Here is a 7,240-nt window from a genome sequence, read left to right as displayed (position 1 = left end):
TCCAGATATCTCTCGTCTTCATCCATCCCCACTGTCCTACCCCCTGATGCTCCTAAGAGGGGATTCAGGGGAGGCTCAGCAGAGGAGCCAAGCACAGGGAAAGATTCAAAACAACACCCAAGAAGTCCCAAATTTCCAACCTCCTTCACATGGAAGTCTGATGTTGATTTTCTCCTCCAGCTGAGGAAACTGAGGCTTGGAGCAAGGAGATGCTCTGCCCTGTGTAGCTGTTACTCCAACCCAGGCTTCTTTTCTTTTAAATACTTCTTCTTTTAAATACTTTAATAGCTTCCCCCAGCAGGAGCTGAGGTCCAGCTGCAGAGAACCAAGGGTTTTATTCCTCCAAGGTTCCAGGCTCTGGCCCTGCTTGGCTCTGTCAAATCCGCCTGCAGAGAAAATAAACAACCTGCTCTGGAATTGTCTGGCTGGGAGTTGAGTTGCTTCACTGACTTGTCACTGAGATGTGGTGATTAAAGAGATCAACTGTGGAGCTCGGGGCACAGTGAGGGGACTCAGGCACTTTGTAAACTGTCACCTCACACTGCCAGGGTGAGCCAGGTGCACAGGAGAGCTGTGATAAGGCAGCTGTGTGATGGGACAGCAGTGCCTGAGGCACTGTGAAAGAGTCCATGGGTCTCTTAGTACTGATGAAAATGAGTCTTTTACTTTCTTCCATTTTATTGATTTGATTACTTTACTTTACTTTGGTTTATTTTATTATTTTTTTCCCTCCCCACCAAGCCTCTTTTCATCCCCTTATCTTCTCGGGTAGTTAGTAGATTAATGCATGTCTCAGGAAGATAAATGCACTTTCAGATCTTCAAAAGGCAAGGCAGCCTCTGAAACCAGTGTTTACAACCTCCCTGGCTGGTGCCAAGGCAGGCAGCATGACATGACCTTCAGTTTAGCTCCCAAGGTTGAGCTGAAATGCAGATCCTGGTCCTGCAGAATTTGGGTTTACCTCTATTCCCTGTAGAATTTGAGTTTACCTCAATTCCCTGCCAGGTCAAACCGCCTCCCTCTGCCTACTCTCTGTCCACAGGCACTGAATAAGAGTTTGGGGGTAGAGGAGGAAAGAGAGAGGGAAGATGGAGTCAGGAAGAGGAGCAAGGCAATCCTTTATTGGCCATAAATCCTGGAGCAGGACACAGCAGCTGGAGATGTCCAGCTCCACAGGGCAGCTCACTGCTCTTCTCCACCAGATCAGCCCTCCTTGGAGATCCAAAGTCCACTACAGGTCTGTCTTGTCCATCCCTGAACATCCCATTACACATCAGGATAATCACCCATGGGCCTGTCATCCTGACTCCAGCCTTACTTTCCCAGCCATGCTTTAACTCAGTGGCCAAGCCACACACAAAGCCCTGAATTTTATATATCTGAAATATCAATTTTCCCATTTTTTAAAATATCCACTTTATATTTTTTAAGATATATGAAATATATAAAAAATATATCCATGTTTGAAATATCTATTTTTCCATTATTTTTTGAGATATCCATTTTTCACTCCAGCTCTATCCTCCACCATCAGGAGGCAGAGCCTGGCAGCCCTGGCTGTGCTTTGCCTCTCAGCACAGGGAGGAGGAGGAGCAGGGCTGGGCAAGGCAGGTCCTGCAGGCTCAGGGGAGCAGGGCTCATGTGGACAGAGCTTGAAAATATGATTGTGTTTGAGCTGTCCTCAGGCATTTCCAAGCTCATCCCTGTGAATTAGGGGCCCAGTGAAGGCATTAAACCCTAATCAAAGGCAGCTAATCAGGAATCAGTGGGAGATATTCCAATTAATTGCAGCTGGAGCAGTGGAGTGAAGCTGGGAAGGGGGGTGACCATAAGGAAAGGACAGCAGGGTCCTGTGCCAGCTTGAATGGTGGGACTCAGGGTCTCAGAAGTATTTAGGGGATCTCAGAAGACACTTTGCTGTTGGGGTTCCCCATGATTTCCAAATGCACTCTGAAGCAGCTGTGTTGGTGTGGAATTCTGCTGCCCCATGGGATATTACAGGGCTTGTCTGCCTGTTGGAGGGGGAGAGCTCTCACTCAGAGCTCTTAGCAGAGATCCTTTCCCCCACATCTCTTTACAGCTGAGACTCTCCCAGTGCTTTACAGATTTCATAGGTAAATATCAGCATCTTGACTTTACAGGAAGCTGAGTGATGTACACGAAGGGCTCTGACATCCCAGACTTTGCTCAGGCTTTGCCTGCAGCCCAGTGAAGATCTCACTGCAGTGAAAACAGAGGTTCAGGGGCTGGATGCAAAGCAGCCTCAGCTGTGTCCTCCTGCAAGGGAAAACACTTTCAGGTGACATTTTCCTCTTGTTCTAACTCAGGTTCACAGCTGAGATGAGGAGCAGGCTTTCTGCTGGGTCACTGAGAGTTAATAACTCCCCACAACCCCAAGGCACTGCTCTTCTGATGGGACCATTCATGGGAGCAGCGTTTGCATTGCATGTTCTCCTCAGTTCAGCCAGGGTCATGCTTTGCCACCATGTCCTCCTAGACCTCAAATCTTCCCCCTCACCATCCCTGAAGTCAGCAAACAATTGTGACCCATGAAAGCAGACCCTATGCTGTGGAGAACGGGAGCATTGAAGGTGCCAGGACCCCCGGGCACCCCTGTGCCATTGAGAAAAACTCCACTTTGTGCTCCTTTCTATTTGATGATAAAACCCCTCAAGGACACAATGGACTCCTCTCACCCTTAAAGGCATCTGGAGAAGAGCAGAGATATTCTGCTGCTTTTGGAAATTCCCTTGCTTCCCACTCCTGAGAAGCATCTTCCTTCATAAATCTTGTTGAACCCATAAAATGCCTTCCTGTTCTTCAGCCCCTGCTCAGCTCCTCAATGTGCCTGTTCCACCATGGCATTCAGGCTGCTCTGTAAAAAGAATAAAGTGCATTGTGCTGGATCAAGATCAGCTGTAAACCCCTGCCAGCCTGGAGTCAACACAAATTGAATTCCATCATGGCTCTTCTTGGGAGGGTTTGCCAGCTGCCTTTTAAATTTGCCAGAGATGAAATGCAACTTCATTTAAGTAACTAAAGTGGAAAGGTACACAGCATTGTTGTAGAAACTTAGCTGAGAGATTCAGGTCTGCAGGAGAAGGAGCAGTTATCTGTCCAAAGAACCACAGCACGTCACAGGTGAGATGGCCACAACACACAGAATGTCACCACGCAATTTCAGAAAGCTTCAACTCATACAGAGCAACACCATATCTCAGCAGAAGGCTTCAAGCATCCACCCTTCTGGTTCTTTAGCCCAACTTTTCACACCCCTCATGTTCATGCATTGCACCTGTGTGCCCTCAGCTCCCTTTGGTGCTTGCTCAGCACACCTGGGCGTGCATGTCTCATTGTTTTCAGTATTATTCACCTGTCCTGCACAGCTGTACCCATTGGAGTTGATGCTGGGCCCCAGCTCCCCTCCCAGTCACCACAAACTGTTGCACCTGCACTGCTCAGAAATGCAGATGGCTGCAACCAGCAAGCCTGAGTTCAGCTTTGCAGGTATGATCCAAGTGTTTCAACCCCAAAAGACAAATTTCCAGGAAATCCACCTCCTCACACAGTAGAGTCTGATAGAACCCCCAGAATCTGTAATCTGCTCACGGGTGTCTTATAGGCTGTGTGTGTCCATGAAGGTTTTTCCTCTGGCTTGAGATAAAGGTTTCAAACCCAGCTCATGATCTAAACAAATTCCTGCATTATTGCACAGACCCATGTTGGCCTCACTGAGGAAGGTTCTGGATCAGGGATGAGGGTCTCTGGTAATCACTGTGTGACCAGAGCACTTTGCTGTGGAGCTGCTGCTTGAGAGACCTCTTGACTGTGATGCCTTTAGGGATTACCTAAAAACAGAGGCCAGACAAAATTAAGAGAATAAAAAGCAGTTATGTTTATTGAAGGCCTTCAGGTACAATTCAGGCAGACAAAGCCCCCCAGGGGGGGATGACAGGTCACAGGTTTTCACACTTTTATAAGTTTCCTCCATTTGCATATTGGGCATTAATTAATTACAGTTTCAGGTAATGAAGTCATTTACCCCAAGTTTGCTCCCCCCAAAACTCACTTTTGTTTCCATCTCTCAGGGCCTGAGGCAGTGAGGTGTCCTTGATTGCCAGGCCTGGAGAGGAATTGTTGAGTCTGCCCCAAATGGGAAAGCAGCAGCTCACATTGTGTGTGGAGTTTGAAGTTACACACTAAAGAACTGCAGGATTACAAATATATTAAAAGTATACAAGCTAAAATCCTCAGGCATCACCATCCTTGTGATAACACCTGGACAACTTTAAACCAGAAGATTTCTACACACATTGCATGGCTGGCAAATCATCCTCTGTCTGCTGGAAACCAACCTTTGGGGAAGGGAAGACAGACCCAAGTCAGAAAAGCTGCATTCCCCTCAAGGTTTTGTTTCCTACCTATCACCCTGTGCATGTGCTGCTTTCCTCCTCCTCCTCCTCCTCCTCCCCTCTGTGGCTGTGCTGAGCTATTGATCCCTGCCTTGCTCACTCTGGATTTGGGGAAGGGGGAGGGACGTCCCCAGGGTAGGTCAGGATAAATCAGCACTTTGTGCCCTGGATTCTGCATCCCTTACTCGAGGTCTCCATTGCATCCTTGTTCCTGTCGCAATTTTTCTGCCCAATGCCATTTTTACCCTCCCCACACATCCCAGGGGAGCTCTTATTTATGGCCAGTGCAACAAAACTGAGCGACACCAGCTGTGTCCCAGCCTGCAGGAGCACATCCATCACGGGGGGCTTTAGAGAAAGCCTTTTGTTTAATTATGGGATCACTCCTTTTCTCTCTGCAGTCCCTTGCCCCTCCTGGCCTCCCTTTGCATCACTCCAGTGATGAGGCCAGGAGGTATTTCATTCTCTGCTGGCAACTCCAATGATTTCTGGATGTTTTCAGTTCACCTTCCTGCTGGTACAAACCCTTTTTCATTGCTCAGAACATTTAACACCTGTGAGGAGAGGGTAAAGGGTCCTTCTCTGCACAGGCAGGCTGGGAACAATAAATATCATCCTACAAATATTTTTGCAGGAGGACATGTAGTGGCCCTGATTTCTGTCTTCTTCCCTTGTATGAAGCCAGGGTTTTCTTTTGATAAAAAGGAAAATAAAAATCCTAAAGGCTTCACTGAAGAGGCATGAGAGCAAGTTTTATCCAATTCTTCCCTATTTAGTCAGTTTCTGATACGGCAGATGCCTTAAATGGATTGGGGATGTTTTGGTAATTTTTTTTATTTATTATTTTTATTTTTTGTGGTTCTTTTTTGTTTTTGTTATTTGTTGCTTTTTTGTTTGTTTCCATTTTTGTTGTTGTTTTTCTTGGTTTTTTGTGGATTTTTTTTGTTTGGTTGGTTTTTTGGTTTTGGTTGGTTTTTTGAGGGTTTTTTGGGGGGAGGTGGGTATTTTTGGGGTTTTGTTATTGGTATTTTTTGAGGTTTTTTGTTTTTGGTTTTTTGTATTTGGTTGGTTTTTTGAGGGTTTTTTGGGGGGGGTTGGGTATTTTTGGGGTTTTGTTATTGGTATTTTTTGAGGTTTTTTGTTTTTGGTTTTTTGGTTTTCATTTCACAGAGCCCACTGTCTGGAAATGGAATCTTCAAGCAGACTGAAGTTCATCCTCTGTGGCTCAGACTCTGAAAAGTGACGACATGCAGGTAAAACATCTTTTGGGCAAGTGCCTGCACAGGGGTGAATTCAACACCTCCCACTCCCTGGCAGAACTTGTTTATTAGGAGACTTGTTTATTCTGAGAGTTAGGAGGAGGAGGAGAATCAGAATTTTCCTGTCTGCACCTCTCAGAGCCAGAGAAATGGATGGTGCTGGATGGAACATTTGGTTCCTGTGAGGCGCTGACACCGCCTCGGTGGCGATACGAGACACCAGGAATGGAAATGCACTTCTCCAGGAGAGGGAAAAGCTTGTGAGCTCAGACTTGACAATAATTCACCTGGCTGCGTGTCTGGCCCTGAGCCCCAGGATCCCTTCCCAGCTCTGCTTTGCATTTTGCAAATTGTTTCAAGAACTGCCCGGTTTTCATGGGCCTGTCCGGGGTGATGGATGGCTGGGGACGCCCAGCGAGGATATCTGTCTCCAGCAGGGCTCTGTGAGTCAGCTACCCCATGTCTAGCTGCTACTTTTCTGCCTTAAAAGCCTCAATATTCTCCACTCAGCTCACCTTCCTGCTCTTTGCTGGTCTCCAGATCCATTAGTCTGTCTGGGCTGGTGCCCATTAAACTGCTGAACGTGGGCTACTCCCAGCAATCTTATCAGAGCTGCTGCTATTAAAGGCAGAAATAGGAAGAAACTGAGTCACCAGTGCAGGCAGTCTGGCACTTGGATTTAGACAGAAGTTTTGTCAAGGCTTGTTCTTGTTTGTGGAGAGCCACAGAAGCTGCTGTGGACAATATTTGATTGCTGTGCCAGTGATGATTAATAAATAGTTGGCTAATTGAATCCAAAAGTCTGAGTTTTGCAATGTTCCTGGTACCAGTGGCCTCTGTGCCACCTCCCAAATGCAGACAGGCTTCTGTGGGGGGAATATTGCTGCCCCCACCTTTTCTGATTGATGTGACAATTTCCTCCTGGGAACTGTGACAGAACCTCAGCACTGCTGATGGATGGGATGTCACCAGTGAGCAAATTCTCACCTGGGAGCTCTCGAAGTCAGGGGCACACTTATGGTGCCACATCTTCATTTCAACACTCCATTATTGCAGCTTTAAAGCTTCTCCTATGAAGGCCAAGTGGACATGTAAATGTTTGGCCAGCATGAGCTGTATCAGTTACATAATTCCAAGGGAGGAAACTGAGGCACAGGGGCTCAGCCTGTGATGCCAGGTTGCTCAGGCAGTGCCTGGGACAGGTAGATCTGCAGATGTGCCAGGAACTCATCCCTGACTGAGACACATTTAACCTGACTTGTGTGGTTTTTTCTTTATACAAGGATTTCCAGAGTGGTTTTTTCTGCTGCTGATGGTACTGAAAAAAACCCTAAAGCTCAAAAAAACAGGGGTTTGTTAGTGCTCTGGCTGGGATGTGTTGCTGTGCTTTGGGGTTGGTTTGGGATGCAGGTGCCCACAGCCAGGTGCTGGCTGGCCCTGGAGCTGTCCCACTTTGTCCCATCCGCTCTTGTCAGGTGTAAATGAGGCTGCAGGCAGGGGTGAGGACACCACTGGGTTCCTTGTGCCTGGAAAAAGCCCTGCTGAGCCAGCCATGATTAGAAGCATCCT

At 47.2% G+C, this 7,240-nt stretch overlaps 1 long non-coding RNA gene across 1 annotated transcript; it reads left to right on the top strand.

Annotated features, from left to right (window-relative positions):
- Positions 1 to 3,394: 3,394 nt before the first annotated feature.
- Positions 3,395 to 6,467, top strand: LOC135455061 (uncharacterized). Its single transcript, XR_010442241.1, has 3 exons — positions 3,395 to 3,507; positions 4,089 to 4,407; positions 5,583 to 6,467. It is a non-coding gene; the product is annotated as an uncharacterized LOC135455061 (long non-coding RNA).
- The last annotated feature ends 773 nt before the right edge of the window (positions 6,468 to 7,240 follow it).

The sequence above is a fragment of the Zonotrichia leucophrys genome, chromosome 17 (genome assembly GCF_028769735.1).
Source record: "Zonotrichia leucophrys gambelii isolate GWCS_2022_RI chromosome 17, RI_Zleu_2.0, whole genome shotgun sequence".
NCBI classification, from domain to species: domain Eukaryota; kingdom Metazoa; phylum Chordata; class Aves; order Passeriformes; family Passerellidae; genus Zonotrichia; species Zonotrichia leucophrys.
Note: the sequence above shows the minus strand (reverse complement) of the source record. Positions and strands in the feature narration are given on the sequence as shown.